An 18,375-nucleotide genomic window follows, 5' to 3' on the forward strand; every position below is an offset into this window, starting at 1 on the left:
ACTAGAAAAATTATGGTATCTGCTCTAATTACCATGCTGAGACAGAAGAAAACTAGACCCAGAGAATACATGGTAATGGGCTGATGGGAGAGACAAACAGCATGGCTGCAGGTTGTCCTACAATTGATGCTATTAAATGTAATGCTTAGAACTGATTTAACTGTAAAAGTAATCCTATTGGAGAGGTTCTATTATTGTTCTCACTTAACAGCAGAGGAGTCAGACTCAGATTAAATAACCTTTTACAGTAGATCCAAGAGGTAAATAATAGAACAGGATTGCTTCTTTATTCTTACAACAGGGGATGAAAGTGGCTTCAGGATGGAGAGGGAGTCAAAAGAAAGTTTGGAGAGTACGTGATGAAGGAGCATTTCCTGTCTTGAAGTAAGGTGGTCTACGTGAAAGTAGGTAGAAGACAGAGTCTCTTCAGAGCATGAGAAAATACCTCCACTCTGAGTCACCTATAAAATCAAGTCAAGCACAAAGAGGTTTATTTACTGTTTCCTTTAGGTCAGAATTAGCCAAAAATGCAAGGAGAGGCATATATGCATGGTTCTTTATCATGTCTTTCTTATGTGTGCCATTGACTTAGTCATCTGTTCTTACATTATATCATGCTTTTAATTACCATTGCTTGAGAATAGGCTTTCTGATTGGGTTGGGCAATTTCAGTCTCTTTGATCTCCTTTTTCTAAGTTGGTATCGTTGTTTTCATACATTTATTTTTCCATGTAAATTTTAGAATGAATTTGCCATATACCATTAAAAATCCTGTGGGATTTTAATTGTGATTAATGCATAGGCTAAGGGTGAATTTATATTTTAGAGTATTAATTCTACCTAACCATGAACAGATATCATTTCTATTAGTACCTCTTGATTGGTATTCAGTAAAGTCTTACAGTTTTTCCCATAAAGGTCTTGAAAATTCTTGATCAACTAATCACTAGGTTTTTATAGTTTTAGTTATAGTTTTAGGGCTTTGCTGGTGGCTCAGTCGGTAAAGAATCTGCCTGCAACGGAGGAGACCTGGTTCAATCCCTGGGTAGGAAGATCCCCTAGAAAAGGAAATGGTAACCCACTTCAGGAGAATTCTATTGACAGAGGAGACTGGTGGGCTACAGTCGAAGGGCTCATGAAGAGTCAGACATGATTGAACGACTAACACACTTAGTTAATACCTTCTTCTAATATATCTTCCAGTACATTATGTTGATAATGGAGGAACTACTGATTTTCATTTGATATTACAGTCTTTATTTTATTCAGTATTTTATATCTTATTTGGTTATCTAAATGATTATCTTGTTAGTACTAATGGTCTGTCACAACTCTATCTACAGAGGCAGATATTCATTGGTGAAAAGGGGAGAAATGTGAACATAGCATCATGGCAAAGATGTGCAGATTTTCAGATTGGCAAATTCTAAATATTGAATCAGTATTTTAATATTATATTAATATTTTTACTATTTTCTAACTAGTTTTATCTACTGGTTATATGTGGGAACTGTGAAATAGGTATTTGCTAAGTTTTTGGCATTACCCACTTGCTGGGCTAGACATGTTGTATTCATGAGCTTGAAATTTTCATATTAATGTCCCCAGTGAAGAATCATTAACCACATTTTACAGCTGTAGAAAGTGAGTTTCAAACAATTTAATTAATATGACCTATTGATTTGGTATAAACTGAGCTGACTGACATTCTTTATTTTTACTGCAATGAAAAAAATGAAATTAAAAAAATTTATATTAAAACAAATTTAACATATGAATTGCATTTTTCAAAAGATTTGAAACATGCTTCTATTAACCCAAAGAACCCATTTAGACACAGAGACCACACTGAGTGGATAAAATAGGTGGTACTCTGGTTCAGCAGAAAAAAAATTTTTAATAAGGCTGGACCAATGTTCTCTAGAAGCTTGTCTTCTAGACCATTAATGGAATTAAGTTGGTTTAGAAGACTGTATCAGCTGCCATATGAACACATGCCCGCCCAGGTTCTAAGGGAGAGTTGAGAACCGCACACTGTGGTGGAGACTGCTAGAGGCCTACTTGGTTTTCTCCTTCCTGATAGAACTCTGTGGAAGGTTCCCTGCAGACGAAGGCCATTTCCCAGCATCCTAGTATACAGGAGCATTAAAGGAAAATCTTTGGGTGGGACTTATACGCAGCTTAAATTGCCCTCCCTCTTTCTCTTTCTCCTAGTCTGTATCTGAGTTGCGATGGTTGGAGTTCAAGCAGAAATCTAGGTCAACGAGGAAAATTAAAAATGGAAATATAGGCTAAGATTGCCAGAGCAGGTAAAATAGGGGGCCCCGGTGATTGTGGAGTTGCCATACAACCCCAGACCAATCACCTCTGAACTTCTTCTACACAAGAGAGAATGAACTTCTATCATGTATATGTCACTGTTTTTCTGAATTTCTGATATAGCAGCTGAATACAAATCCCGACAAAAACATTCTTAAAAAAAGATACTTTGAGACAAATGTCAAATATATGTATATGTACACATATACACACAATGTATATTTCACATATGTATACATATGTGCATTTATACACATGTATATTACATTGTACACATATAAATGGGAATTTGTACATATAGTGTGTATATTCAGTATATATATTTTATGTACACACACACACACACATCCAATTCTGTATGTCCCTTGAAATTGTTACATTGAACAAAATTATTTACTCTATCATGACTACTGTGGATATTTGCTGTGCTGATATGACAAGAGCAGCCCTAGTTTTCAGTCATGCCACCAGCAATGCTCATAAAAAAAGAAAAAGGAGACACAAAGAAATCGATTTTATTTTCCATGTTGTACAGCATGGTTGGTGGGAATGGGGAATTACTAACATTTATTCAGTGGAAAACTGAAGATTGCTATTCCTTTCTTTCTGTTTTTAAATAAGTGAATTAGAGATTTCAAGTTACAATTTTTATAGAAGTGTAAACTAAGGGGAAAAATATCAGCATGTAAATAAGGACTAATGGTAAACCAAGTCTTTGGCTGGTAACACTATATTTGTAAGGGTAGTATTATAACTACCATCCCTTCTTCTTCCATCTGTCAGGCTATATTTTACTTGGATTATATCAATACAATTATATCTTTAACAAAAAGCTCCTTCAAAGAAAATTTCATTTAATTAGAAAAGAAGTGAAGGAGGCCTGTCACATTTGGTGATATAAGGCCACTTCTGTCATCAGAGTGTGAAAATCATTTCTCCAGATGGCAGCTTCTTGCTTAGATGAGCTCACGATTCCCAACAATTGGGTTGCTTTTTATTTTTCCTTTCTGAAGCATATTTACTTTCATGTATATGTGTATGGTTAACTTCTAATTATATAACTTTTTGACAAAAACAAATTCAAACACCAATATATACCTATTTCCAAGGTATTTTTCAAATCAAAATGTCATGGTCTTGAATTTCACCTCTTTTTAGGATGATAAGTGATGATTAGCTACATTAAAAATGTAACTCAAAAAAAAAAAAAAACCCCACATAGTTCCATGTAATACAATTTGCCAGTTTAGCAAGACTTAAAGGTTGGTAGAAATGATATACTAGGTCTGCTAAGTATTAATAAGCAATTTTCTTAGGATAGTAGGCAATAGACACCTTACATACAGGTAGGATAAACAAATAAGAACATACTGGTAGTTAAAAAGTATTGCTTTATTATTAGCCTTTAAAAATAACCTCTGTGTGGCAGGAATTAGGCTGTTTGTTAGGGTAGCAATGTTGAACAAAAGAGAGAGATTCCTCCCCTCAAACGGATAAGACCGACAGTCATATGGTCATATATTTATAGTCCCATTACTCTTTGAAATAAGGCAGATGGTCATAAGAGCATGTGTTAGAAAGACCTGATATATTCCAAGGGGTCAGAGAAGTCTTCATCTGAGGAGTAGTACTGAAATAAGATCTCAAGAATGGCTGGAAGTTAACTGGGCAAAACTTTGGAAAAACAAAAAGGAAACCAATGTGTCTGAAAGTCAGGAAGCAAAAGAGGAAAAGACCCAGGATGTCGGGAGATGTCCCTTAGGGAGGGCCTTTTAGATCTCGTTTAGGATTTTGGTCTTTATTCTAGAAATGCAGGAAAGTTTTTAATAATTTTAAGCAGGAGAGTGATATAATCAGATTTTGTATTTTAAATTATCACCATAGCTATAGTATAGACCCTGCACTGTAAAAGAAATGAGTAGAAGTGGTTAAAGGTAGACCTAGTGAAGACATTGAGAAGGAACATTGATGTGAATTAAAGGAAATTAATCTCCAGTATTACATTTTATTCAGACAGACTTCCTGTCTCCTTAGATATAAAAACAAAGTTGTGTATATATGTAGACACATTATGATATAGACAGAGAGGATAAAATCAAAGGAAATAGAGGAAAACAATATCAATAAAGCATGATAATTAGACTTCACAACAGACTTCTCATCGCAACACAGAGGTGTGAAGATAATGGAATATTTTTAAACTGTGGAACCAAAATAGTGATTACTATAGAACTCTATGGGATGTTGAACTGTTACTCAAGAATTAGTGTAAACTAAAGATATTTTCAGATACACTATGAGAGGTTCTACTACTAGCATGCACTTAGTGAAAGAGATACTAAACAAGATACATTTCAGGAAGAAATAATGAGCCAAGAATGAAGAAGTTGGATGCCAAAAGCAATGGCAAGTAAAGTAATTGGGAAAGATATGAGTAAATTCAAATAACATAAAAATAAGTAATATTTAGAAATTTAAAAGCAAAATAATAATAGTTTTTAAGACAGAGAGAGGTGATCATATTTACATATTCACAGCATTTTAAGCTCCCTTTAAAGGAGGAAGGTAGAATTGTAGATAAAATTAAGACATAATTAGGTGAACTTTATGTGTTAAAATTCTAAGGATCATCACTAAAATAATAGAAATAATATGGGTAACTTCCCAAATGTTGTTAAGGCAAAAGGAAGAAACACAAACCTTGATAAATATAACAAAGTAGAAAAGAAGATTAAAACATTTTTAGTAAATTAGGAAACCCAATACAAAACAAAAAAATTAGATATACAAATAATCACAAAACATATAAATAGAAATCATACAAATTATTGACATCTTTTCTCACTGGGTCTCCAGCACTTCCACCTTAACTCACATGATAGGTTTACCATAGGAATGAGTGGTTTTAGTGGGAAGCCTGGCTCAACTTTGTGGAGCTGGCACTTCATTTTTTTAGATAGTGAATTTAGGAAGACTTGGATATGCCTCTAGCTAAAAGGCTTCTATATTTCACTGGCAAAGAGTGAAATGTATATATATTTTTCTTATAGTTTAGATTTAAATGAGATTATATCAGTTTCCCATAATTTCCTACAGAGTAAAGCGTTTTTTTAAAACATATGGGCATAATTTCACAGTTGCTTATCCTCAGTGAGACTTCTTTGCAGAACAGAGATAATTGACCTGATCGTACAGTCTTTTTAAATACATCAGAGTGGAGTCAGCATGCAGCCTTTCACACTCCCTGAGGATCCACATCTGTTACAAGTGGCTCCTGCAGCAGATGGGTGAGTGCGCAGAGATCCTTAGTGCCTTCATGGAACTTTTGTTTATGAACTTCCTATTCATCTGCAATCTAATCAGTCAGAAAGCTAATCAACCCCAAAGTATCAGATCATTTACATTGCTCCATTTTGAAGTAAGAGATCCCAAAATTCTATTTCGGCTCACATGCTATGATTGGGCCTATAGATCACTTGAAATCAAACTTGTCTCTCAAGCTGTAGTTGATTGGCCAGATTTCGGTACATTATCTGAAAAGTATCTTCCTCACCAAACACAAAAGAGGTCAGGTGCCTCTGAGACTCAAGTTAGGTGGCAACAACCTGGCATAATGATATCATCTCTTTTTGTTAATGTAAAGTTCATAGAAAAAAGAATTAAAAGGAGGAAAAAGAGTAGCTGTTTTGAACAATGCCTGGTTATGTTCTGGTACTCATGATGGTGGCTGTAGATCTCAGTCTCGCATGCCCTGGATACCATGTAACTTCACTGTCCTTGCTACTCTATGGGGAGAACTCCTACCATAAACCATCAGCACTGAAGGTAATCTGTGTATAATCTGTCTTTGTGTTCCTGAAAATTGCAGTTAAGAAAGAATCCCAGGGTAGGGATATCAGTCAGGGGATTCCAGGAAGGGGGACTTGAATATTGTAAACTCAAGTTAAAGCAGATTTAAAAATGCCAGGTGCTACAGCAGGTGTCTCCAGGTCATCAGCATCAGCCCAAGATGATCTAACCTCTCTCTCCTGCCTCCAACCAAGATGGAGCTAGGGAAACCTCAAAATGGGCTTGTTTCAGGAATAATGGAGTTTGGAAGTAAAGCTAATGTAGCATATATCCAGAATATTCTTTCAGATGTGGTTTTCTCTAATGCTCTACAGAGAGAATTTCCATATTCTTCTACATTACTTTGCCTCTTTTCATAGCACTGACACAGTTTCTAAACAAGTTTTTTCCTCCAAGTTGTTAGAAATGAGTCATAAAATAAACGACTTCTGTTTGACTTTCAAGTATTTCTAGCGCCAAGCATTAGCACTAAATGAAATCCTTCTAATATTTCCTATGGGTGGGAATGTGTCAGATGCCTCTGGCTTTTAGATTAAACTAGAGTCAATTTCAATTTGATATGTTTCATCACACATAGAGTGAATTTATTCAGAAACTATCCAGCATGTGTCAAGGTGTTATCTGACAGAAAATTCACCCTGTGCTTTAGAAATAAATACAGGTGAATCACTTCCCTCCTCTATCTCTTCAAAACAAATTTATTTTGTTGAACGTCTTGGGAATTCAGCCCAGAATGAGAGAACACAGAATGTTATAACTGAAAAAAAGAGAAAAAAATAAAAAGCCTGAAGAGATCAACTAGCCTAATTCTTTAGCTTTACAAGGGAGGAAAAAAGACCTAGATGGTAAGTTTCTCTTTGGGTCACAAAAAAACAGGTAGCTTAAAATACTGATTTCCTGACAACCATTCTAGCGGTGTTTGAGCCATAAAATGATCCTCCTGCTGTCAATAGCATTAAAAATTTTCTCTCTACTCACACTGAGGATGTATATTCCCCATAAAAAGAGAATTGCTGTGATGTTTTCTTTGCTTCAGAAATGTTTTCCAGGTTTCTTCTCCCACTCATCCCTTCATTTCAGATTTCCTTCTATGGATTTTTAGAAGTCTGTCTGGTTGACTCAGTTGGATGGCTTGTCCTGGCTTTGGGTTAGGTCTCTCCCTAAAGGCTACCTTCCCCTTGGACTCTCCCATCTCAGTCTTGGCCGTTTCAGCACTGACAACACACACCAGATACTGCACATTCTCAGGAACTTGAATTTGGTACCTGCTCTTATTCCCAGGATAATCTGGAAAGCCTTAGCCATCTTCCCTGCACTTGATGGGCCATCTAAAGCCAATATTGTTTCCCTAGTGGAAGAGTAATACAAGTTCTCTGTAGTAAATTTAGAATATGAAGAATTTCAAAATGAAGCAAAAACCATCCATATTTTTCATCACCCACTCACAAATATTTTTGGTTTATTTATTGATTCATTTACACATGTATTCATTCATATATTCATTGACTCAATATGTCTTCATTAAGCACTCATTATATGATGGGACCTGTTCTAAAGTTTCAAAATAGAGCAAAGAAAGAAAAGTCCCTGCTTGTGGAATTTACAGTCTAGAGATCTTGAGAGTGGACAAGAAATTACAATACAGGGTAGTGAGTAAGAGGGGAAGAAGAGTGCTGTAAGATTACCTAAGAATAGTACCTATTTCCAGGTAGCACTAGTGGTAAATAACTTGCCTGTCAACGCAAGAGACATAAGAGATGCAGGTTCAATCCCTGGGTTAGGAAGATCCCCTGGAGAAGGAAATGGCAACCCACTCAGAATTCTTGCCTGGAGAATCCCAATGGCAGAGGAATCTGGTGGGCTACGGTCCACCGGCTCGCAAAGAATCAAGCACTACTGAAACGACTTAGCACACACACACACCCAGAGTATCTACCCAACTTGGAGGATTCAAGGAAGGCTCCCCCAATGAAATCATGTCACAAGTGAGACCTGAAGGAAGTAAATGATTTAATCAAATAATAGAGGGGCAGGATGGATGGAGGACTGTTTCAGGCAGAAGATACAGCCTTGACAAAGACTACAAAGTGAAGAGAAGAGTATGTGTGAATAACTAAACGAAATTCAATATGGTGGAAGTCTAGAATAGGAGGCAGTTAGTGGAAAAGGCCTAGATGAGTGAAAAACACTGGCGCAAACTCGTGCAGAGCCTTAGAAACCCAGAGTGGAATTTGGCCTTAGTTCCAAGAATGAAGGTATGCTCTTGAAGTTTTGAGCAGGGGAGTGACATGATCCAATCTGTTCCAAAAGATTAATTTTGGCTACACTGTGGAGGATGGATGAGATGGGGAGAAATCCAGAAGCAGAGATGCCATTTTAGAGATGTTTGCATAATTTAGGCAAAAGACAACCGTGGTCTAGAAAGGAAGTCAGATTTGTGAGGATGGAAAGCAAAGCACAGACTTAAGAAATGTTTAGGCAGTAAAAACAACTTCACTCTGTATTTCAACCCAGGGGCCAATTTTCTCTTCCGTGTCACACTGCCTTTCTCATTGCTGAAAACTTCAGGTCTCAACTTAATGTTATCTTCTCAGAGAGGATATTCCTGACCATCCTATTTAAAATGTCTCCCATCATCATTATGTCAGAGTATCAATTCTATTCCTTCATAGAATTATGAAAATATTTAACAATTTTATTTCTTTTCAATGACATAATTAGTATCTCTTTCCCACTAGACAAGGAGCAGCTACATGGATGTAGGTACTATTTCAATTTTAGATCCATAAAGTGCCCTTTGGACCTTCCACTTAGATGATAGGGTCTGGGTTCAAATATACATCAGCATATTTTTCTCCATCCTGTAAGTTCTCAATTTTTAAATAGGACCAACTTGAGGTAATTGTACATTCTCCTATAACAGGATCCCATTTTATCTTCCCCTTATATCAGGTTAATGGATAGGATTTGTGTATCATGTTCATCTGATCTACTTCTGCTAGATATAGAAGAGGATATAAACTGAGATGTGAAGTTGAGTATAATCTATGTGAAAATATGTTCAGGTTTATGGACAGATGCTATACATCATAAGATACCAATAGCTCTCCAAAAGCTAAAATAATATCTGCAAAGTTAAATTGGGTATAACAGTTTCCCTGGCAGTCTCTTTAAGTTCATCTTCTTGGACCATGGGTTGCTGTGATGATGCTTATACATAAAAATAGTATTCACTTTTTCAATGGAAAAAGTGTACGAGCGCTTGTGTGTGAATGTGTGCGTGCACACACATGCATGTTTAAAGAAGCCCTGCTCAAAGCTTGTATTCTTTGGAGTTAGACTTGAGGGAGCCATGGCTTTTTTCTTATCAAGGCAGGCGTGAGTTCAATGAAGTTTTACAAGGCTCTTTAACCAATCTGGTTTCTCTGCTCTTATATGACACTTAGGACTCAAAAAATTAGGGCAACAAAGTAAAGGGGACTCTTGATACATTTAAAATGTTTCTTCCAAGTTACTGTATTATTGCCAGGTTTTTCATTCACTCTGATTTCTGAAAGAACTAGAGATGTACAAAAATTTTGCATATAAAGGTCAGTATGAGCGTAAATGAATCTTTGAGATCATCAGAACCTGGAAGCAATGTGGGAGTGAAATGGAGTCCAGTAACAAGCCACCTCCCAACCCACAGCATTGCTGCCACCCTCCCTAACAGTTGGAATGAGGCTGTGACACCAGCTGCCTCATTTGGGAAGGGAGAGAGGAGAATTTTGAATTCTCTGTGGTGAAACTTAAAGCTTTCATGCTAAAATCCTTTTCTCCTCCCACTTCTTTCCTTTTTTAGGAATCTTGTGGCTGACCACCTGGTGTTCTGAATCATTAATTCATGGACGACATTCTATCAGGAATAACATGGAATAGACACCCTGGCAACTGCCACTGAAACCCTTCCAACGCCCCTTTAATTCACTTCAGTAATTTAATTTACTTTAATTCACTTCAGTAATTATTAATTGTACACCTACAATCATACCCAACCTAGTGATAGGCAACGAGGCTTTCAAAAATTCTTACCCTGGAGATTTAAAATTTTTTATTTAATGCTGGATTCATTTTAGGAAGAGCTGATAAAATATTATATGAAACAGAAAATTTTCCAAAATTTACATAAGTTTTTCAAAGCACTATAGGAGTAAAAAAAAAAAATGAGGAAAAAATAGCTTCAGTGCTGAAGTATTTTACTAAGCAAGAGGTGCTATACATGTGTAGATGCTGGGTGCTTTTCACATGTCATCTCACTGAATTCTCAAAGCTACCTTAAGAGAAAGGAAAATTCCCACATGAGACAAGTGAAAATAGAGGTCTTAAAACAGGTTAACTAATCTTCTCACAATAGTTGATCCTTCAGTCAAGGAATTAGGAGTCCAAAGTCTCTTAGGATAGGTGTAAATGTCCACATAACTGTAATAGGTAAGGCAATCAAGAGGTTAGAGAAACCATGAGAGACTCCAGGTAGAACAGACTGTCAGTTGTCTGAGTCTGAAGCATGTGTCAAGAGTGGCAAGAAAAATGAAGAATATCAAAAGGCAGGTGAGATGGGTCTAGAAAACCAAGAGACAAAAGGGTGCAGGTGCACACAATCTGAAACTCAGATTAAATGACTGAAACTACAGATTCTATGGGGAACTGAGGGAACACAATGACAATGAAGGTAACGCAAATCACCACCAAGAGGACTTTCCCTACAACCTAGTTCTGGGTTTTGATGGTTCCTAGGTGCTAGAAACCTATTCCAGGCAACTGGGGACAGATGAGCCAGAAATGGGGCTTCTAGAATTAGGAATATTAACATCTTTGATGAACCATTATTTTCCAATTTGAAGTTTCTGTAACTATAAGAATTTTCTTTTAGCTTACATTTTCTTCAAGAAGGCTTGAAATAAAGAATTTTCATTATTCTCAATTATATGTGTGTGTGTGTTAGTCATACAGCCGTGTCTAGGCTCCTCTGTTCATGGAATTCTCCAGGCAAGTATACTGGAGTGAGTGGCCATTTCCTTCTCCAGGGGATCTTCCCGTCCCAGGGATCAAACCTGGGTCTCTCAATTATAAAGTTCAGGTAATTGGCAAAAAAGCAACTGATACTCTCCTCAGATTATCATGACTAAATATTTTGTATTTTCACTTTGTGCAGACATCCTGGGACTAAACTTGTTTTTCAAAATGTCATGGTTACCAAACAAGAAAATCAGCAGCACAATTGCTTAGCTCCACAGAGAACTATATGATTAGGAATTTCCTCCTTACATATGTAAGGATATCCTTACATAATATCTTCTACAGAATACATTTGAGGTTTTATGGTTATTCTCCTAATATAATTTTCTCTGTGTTCTTGCATGCATTTAGAACAGAAGCTTCAATCTGGCAAAGATCTTACCATCAAAAAGAGATGTCTCTCTAATTAAGGTCATCATATTCTGTTCAGTAACTAGAATCAGAAGAACAAGATGTACTAAGAGTTCTTGAATGATCGCTGCAAGTACTGTGAAGTATTGTACTCTCTGCCAGTCACTGGAGGGCTCAGAGTACTAGGTCATTGTGTAGGAAACCAAAATGGATCCAAGTGCATTGCTACTTGACTGAAGTATATAGCTGATTTCTAAACACGTAACAATTAGTTGGCCATGAAAATAATCACAGACAACCTTAAACACATTTGAGACTGCTATGCCCTTAGATAACTGTGCTGATTTTTCCTGGAAAGAAGTAAACATTTATCCTTTTTTTGTTTGAGATTGCTTTTTATTTGGAAATAATCAGAACATGTTTTTTAATTCCAGGAAGGCAATTATGTAAAGCAACAATACTGAAGGTAAGGATTTGAATTGCCTCTAATTTTATATTTTACAGAACCTTTTCGTAATTCTTTAATATATCCTGCTATAATAGTTGCAGTACAATTGCCTTTTTCTCCTAACTGATTCTGTACTGATGATTGAGAAAATATCTAAGTCACTGATTCTCAAGTTATAGAGCAAAACAAGAATTACCCAAATAACTAATTCAAAATGTAAATTCTCCTAGTTATTCTGATATAGGTAGGCCACAAAATACATATTGAGGTATTTTATTAATATTAAAAAATTTGTGTTTTGCTCAAAGCAATGTCAAATTTTTCATCCCCTTCATGAGATGTGTTATGGTATGGTAGAAACAGTGCTGTGTTCAGACCCAAACCAAGGTTCCATTTACTTCATCATCGAGTTAAATGACTCAGGAGACATTTATTTCACCTTTAAAATGAAGTTGCCTTATATACCATTTTATCTCTATAAAGTCTACAATATGATTGATTATATAGCCCCTTTCTTTCTTTTTCACCCCAAAGACTATTAATTATATGCTAGTATTTGCAATATTGATATTATTAACAATTTATTGAAAAAATGTAGTTTAAAAAGTTAACATGTATATAAATAAAAAATTGAAATATGTGAGAGAACTAGACCAATTTCATTGTAATTTTGCTTATAAGTGAAAATAAAACATTAATAATAATAAAATATGAAGTTACCAAAGCAACAATCTATGTTTTGAGAGTAAATGAGATAATAGCTGTAAACCGCCTAATGCTCATGACATGAAACTTACTCAAATGCTTGATTTCCTTTCTTTTTTTTTTTTTTTCTTGACATTTCAGCACAAAATGTAACCAGGTGAGCTGGGTTGTCTCTTATCAGCTCAGCGCATCATTACTCTTTCCAAGCCTGGGAACTACATCTCTGTAAGCCGTTTCCCTGTGTGGTTCTAGCTTCAGTTCAGTTTAGTCACTCAGTTGTGTCCAACTCTGCAACCCCATGAACTGCAGCATGCCAGGCTTCCCTGTCTTTTACCAACTCCTGGCGCTTTCTCAAACTCAGGTCCATCGAGTCGGTGATGCCATCCAATGGTTCTAGCTTAGAGGCTGCTAATGAGGGAAACTGAGATTTGGAAGGCAAAAGGAAAGGGGAAGACATGGTAGCTTTCTACAAGTAGCTCTGTGGCTGCCTCTTCTGGGTCATGGGGACCACAAGCAATGGTTTCTCAGACTCCTGTGTGAGCTCCAGCTTTTCCACCCTCTCTAGTGTTTAAGACTGAAGTCATCAGTGACAGTTTCCCAGTCCTCCAGTCTGCCACATTTGTGTAAACCTAATACCTCTATTAATTTTCTTATTCCAGTGATAGAGTGTATCTCTAACTACACTATAAATAAGTGATACTTATTTATTTCTCTACCCAAACTGATTGATATACCTAAATACCCTGACACATACTCTAATGTTATACTTTGCAACTAACATGTTTTCTAACAAATATTTATTTGATATAGGATACCCCCAATGTACATTCCAGTTCTCTTTAAATATTCCCAGGGAAATGCATCTATTTTGGAAAAGCCTGGTTGTGTTTCATGTTTAACATGTAGGTTTCCAGCATTACATATCATGAAAGCTAAGTGTTGGGTATGCCAGATTAATGCCCTCTGGCCATACCAAAAGTGCAGTCTAAGCCAGAACAAGCTTAAGGAGACTTCTGACCTAAAAATGTAAGTGAAGGTATTCAAAGAACAATTAACATAGGCATTTAAACCAACTATTGGATGTTCGGTTCTAGTATTTCAATCAAATTTTACATCAGTTTCTTATTTGCCAGACAGTATAGGGCTTTGTTTTCAAGACTAGTTTTAAAATACAACCTAAATAAATCCAAACTTTATTTCCCGGATGGTGAATTCTTTGTCTTATAAAAACTCCCTGAAGGTAGGCTGAGTGAGGCTTCTGTCTACCAGCTGGAGAGATTAGTTTCACTCTTGTCAAGGCTAGATCTGACTGTAAGAGACATGACTCATTTCAAATCATAAAAATGCTATTCTTTGCCAAACAGAAGTTATGATATGACCTATGGTCAGATTATGTAAAATAACTTTATTATCCAGTAACAACCATCATAGACACAGATTGATAGCTCTTTTTACTGCTATTCTGCTTTTGGTGTTTGCTTATTTAATTTGTTTTTATTTTAGCCTAGGAGACATCTAATTTATAGAATACCTATTATTAGCCAGGAACATTATAAGATTAATCACTTAAATTAGATATTTTTATCCTCATGTCATAGAAGAGCAAACTGAAGCTGAGAAAGATTAATAAACTTATTCAGGGTAATTAGCTAGGAAGTAGCAGAACTAGTACCCAATATTTGATCTGTTTGATTCCATAATGGGTGTGCTTCTTACTCTTCCAGTCTGCTTCACACTATAGATATTATTATTTTTTTAAAAAATTATCCAGAAAGAAGCATTTCTTATGACCCACCAAGCTGCATAAAGAATAAAATTTAGTGTTCAGTTGCTGCCCTCTTTTATCTCCTTAGGAGATTTTATTGAAATTGAAGACCTATGTGACCAGGACCCTTGCTTCTATGCACATCTTGCACAGCAGAGTCACAATAATTATTTTTTCTGCCAATCTATAGAAAGTTTGAACACTGCATGCCAGCGGGCACTCTTTGTAAGTGAGGCATCAGATGATTTCTGATACCAGTGTGACATTTGTCTATGTTTCAGCTAGACCATACTCATTTCACAGTTCTCCATGCCTTAGTTTTGGGCCTCTATAAATATTAAAATATCATTAAAAACTCTCCATAAATTTCCAAGTTTACCTTATGCTATGGTTTGAATAGAACATCCAGAGAGCTGTAATCCAGTACCTATGAATGAATACATTTGTGGGAATGGTCTTATGATCATATGTGTGCATGTGTGCTTAGCTGTTCAGTCATGTCCGGCTCTCTGTGACCCCATGGACTGTAGCCAGGCTCCTCTGTCCATGGGATTTTTCTCTCTCTATAGGATTCTCCAGATGAGAATACAGGAGTGGGTAGCCATTCCCTTCTTCAGGGGATCTTCCCTACCCAGCGATCGAACCCAGGTCTCCTGCATTGCAGATGGGTTATTTTCCATCTGAGCCACCAGGGACCATATGGGATGTGACAAACTCTCTGTCCCACCTCTACTCTGTTCCAGTAGAGAAATGGAAAATTGGGGTGGGGGGCAGTAATGGGTCAAGGTCAACACAACACTTGGGAGGTAGAAATTCAATATGAGGAGCCCTTTTCTCACTTGAGAATCATAATCTTTGGCCCATTTATGAAGGGCTTCCTACTATGTGTCATACCGTAAGATAGGTCAGGGACTGGCTCTTCCTTGTAGTGTTGGAAAGCCTCGGGGTGGGGGTGGGCAACTGAGTATGGTTATGATATGCCTCTTGCCTCCTGAGTGGCACAATCTGAAAGGCTTAGATACAGGGGAGATTTGGGTAAAGGGCCCTAAGAGTCCAGAATTTACTCTCAGTCAGAGCTCCCAACTCTGTTCCACTGCATTTTTATATAGATATTAATGGGAATTTCAGAGTTAAGAGTGTCTAGAATAGAAGCGAGCATAACATAATCAGTTTTTAATATTTACAATATATAGCAGCATCTTAATGCTTTTGGAAAATCTTAAGGAAGTCTTCTTACCTTTGTTCAATAGTTTCTCAAGTTTATTTGAGCACTGAACATTATTTTAATTTTTTTTTTAATTTTCTTGGGTAATAGTGTTCCATGGGACACTCAGTTTGGGAAGCTGTGGTCTAGGTGTTAGACTGAAAGGACAACACGGGTCTCGAAACATATGCTAGGACCACAGATCCACATGGAGATCTGGGTCCAATATCCTGCTGTAATGTGCGTGCAGCGGCACGCACGCATGTGCACACACACACACACACACACACACTGTGGATCAGTTTATACTCCTTCTTTTCTCACAAAACTGATAATACTTACAGATCTTTCACTACAAAAGAGCAAATTCTTTCCATTTGTATTGGCAAATTGGCATCCTGGGTTGTGTAGGCTTGCCTAATGCCAGAGGAATACAATAAAAGTGGTACATCTATCTTCCAGCTGCTGATTCTGTTTTGAAGATAAATCAATTCTAACTGTGTTGAATCTATTTTATGCTTTCAGTTTTGTTCATTTGTTGCCTTTTGTTATATTCAGTCACATCTTGGAAAAACATTGATTTTTTTTTCTTCCTAGCTTTCTTGTCTCCTGCAATATTAGTCTAAAATTTTTTTGAGGGGCAGGGACTAGAGGGTATTTTCTCTTGGAATAGTCCCCATCTCAAGCAGGCAGTGTTTGGATTGTCTTTCAGTGCATTAAGTGTTCATCCTGGGTATAATTGATGGATCTTTTCTGACAACTAGTGGCATAGCTTTGTTAGACTGAGAATGTTCTATTACAGATAAAGATGAACATTTGATTAAAAATCATACACAGGTATTAGATGCCTGGGTAAGCCCTTATTAAAAAGTTTTTTTTTCTAAAAAAATGGAGATAAATCTTCTTTGAAAATACAGAAATACAGTTATTTAAATAAATAAGTGAGCTTTTCTATTTTATGAAAAGCAATGTGTCTAAGTCTTGGTAAGAGTTCAGTCCAATTATGCCTGTTACATTTTGGAATAGACAGTAAAGTGCATTTTCTTCCATGAAAAGAGAAAAACAGCAAATAAATATTGGTGTCCTAAAATGCAATATCTTCAGAACTGAGAGAAAAACACTGTGTCCTCTGCAATCTTAACTAGTAAAGCACATGCACAATCTAAGTGACCTGACAATGGTGGGAGCTGAAGAAATAGGCGATACTAAAGTCTCTTGGCACCAGATCTGCATGTCAGCCTTTGTAGCCACAGGGAACTGCAACCTATTCAGATACATGAAGCACAATGCTAGACTAATCACAGTCAGTTGTTTATTTTCATACTGAAGCAACATAATTCAAGTGCATGTGGTTTTATGTATGAGTAGATGCTATACACGGATATACTAAGAAGATGAGGGTCTTGAAAAGAAGAAACAAAAACCAATCTCCATGCAGGCAAAGGGTCTTGGTTGTGAATTGAAGCACTCTATCTCCTTACAATTTGTCCCTATAGTGGGAAGGAGTGCTTCATGTCGCCTTAGCTCTGAGAGACCCTTATAGAGCCCCTAAATCTCTCTGTTCTGTTTCTATTTTGGCCAGGCTAAACTTTGATTTTACACTGGCTACGCACATGGCTCACCTACAGTCAGAGTGCACATATTTGCAGACAAGAACATTCCTGCCAATCTTGAATGAGCTGTCTCTCTTGTGGCAAGTCATCCTTGAGTAATAGGAAAATAATCTACTTCCTGTATTTGCAAAATGGAAGCCTCCATTCCTCAAACATGGTAAATTCAGTCTAGTATTGTTTCTAAAACCACTAAGTGAGTAGGTGTTAGAACTTCATAGAGCTACAATAAGTTTTGAAAAATTATCTTTTTCAACCTCAATATTTTTCATTTTTCCTTCCAAAAAGTGGACAATAATAATTTTCATTACAAAATAGCTGTTTTCTAACAGTTTAATATACTAATCATTGTCATTAGATCTGATTATCAAACACAATTCCTTCTCCATAGGCAATATTACCCTATATTAGTAAAATTCTTCACAATAATACCCTTTACTGAAATTAATGATAAGCCAAGGCCTCTAAATTACTTTATTTATTCCCAGAATTTTCTCTGTCCTATAATTAATAATTTTCACAAGTAATTGAAATTATATGTCACAATCCATGTTAATAATTATACATATATATGTGTAGAGAAATATATTTTCCTAATTCTTGCACTACTAAAGAAGCAAAATAAAAAATAATTTTGGTAACTTGGAAGGGATTAATGAGAGGGAGGAAAGAAAATGCTTTGGTACAAGATAAAAAATGTTAAGTTCTGTTAGACAATCTCTATTGTTCTTCCATTTGGCTTAAAATGCATCAATATGAAACAAAGCAACATGAATACAAAAAAGAAAGATATGTCAAAAACAAGCTATGTAGAGATGAGAGTAGAACACTGACACTATTAAACATTGTTTAAAACATTTCAAGCAAAGCAGCAAAATAAAAATAATAGGTAAGTATATCCATCAATAATCCCCCTCACCATCGCTGCCAATTCTAATACCATTCCCTTCACACACACAGCTCTTTGGATGGGGATGCATATCAAGAGAAATTATACTTATGAGATCCTGAATAGAGGGTATGATAGTGGGATGGGGTGAACAAGACAAGTCAGAGAGATTTTAGAAAA

The 18,375-nt window shown here is 36.3% G+C and overlaps 1 long non-coding RNA gene across 4 annotated transcripts in view; it reads right to left on the reverse strand.

Annotated features, from left to right (window-relative positions):
* Nucleotides 1-225: 225 nt before the first annotated feature.
* Nucleotides 226-18,375, reverse strand: part of LOC110126619 (uncharacterized) — a 362,093-nt gene continuing 343,943 nt past the window's right edge. For all 4 annotated transcript variants that reach the window (XR_011491488.1, XR_011491485.1, XR_011491487.1 and 1 more), the window contains one exon: nucleotides 226-461. This is a non-coding gene — a long non-coding RNA (uncharacterized lncRNA). The remainder of the gene's footprint in view (nucleotides 462-18,375) is intronic.

The sequence above is a fragment of the Odocoileus virginianus genome, chromosome 15 (genome assembly GCF_023699985.2).
Source record: "Odocoileus virginianus isolate 20LAN1187 ecotype Illinois chromosome 15, Ovbor_1.2, whole genome shotgun sequence".
NCBI classification, from domain to species: domain Eukaryota; kingdom Metazoa; phylum Chordata; class Mammalia; order Artiodactyla; family Cervidae; genus Odocoileus; species Odocoileus virginianus.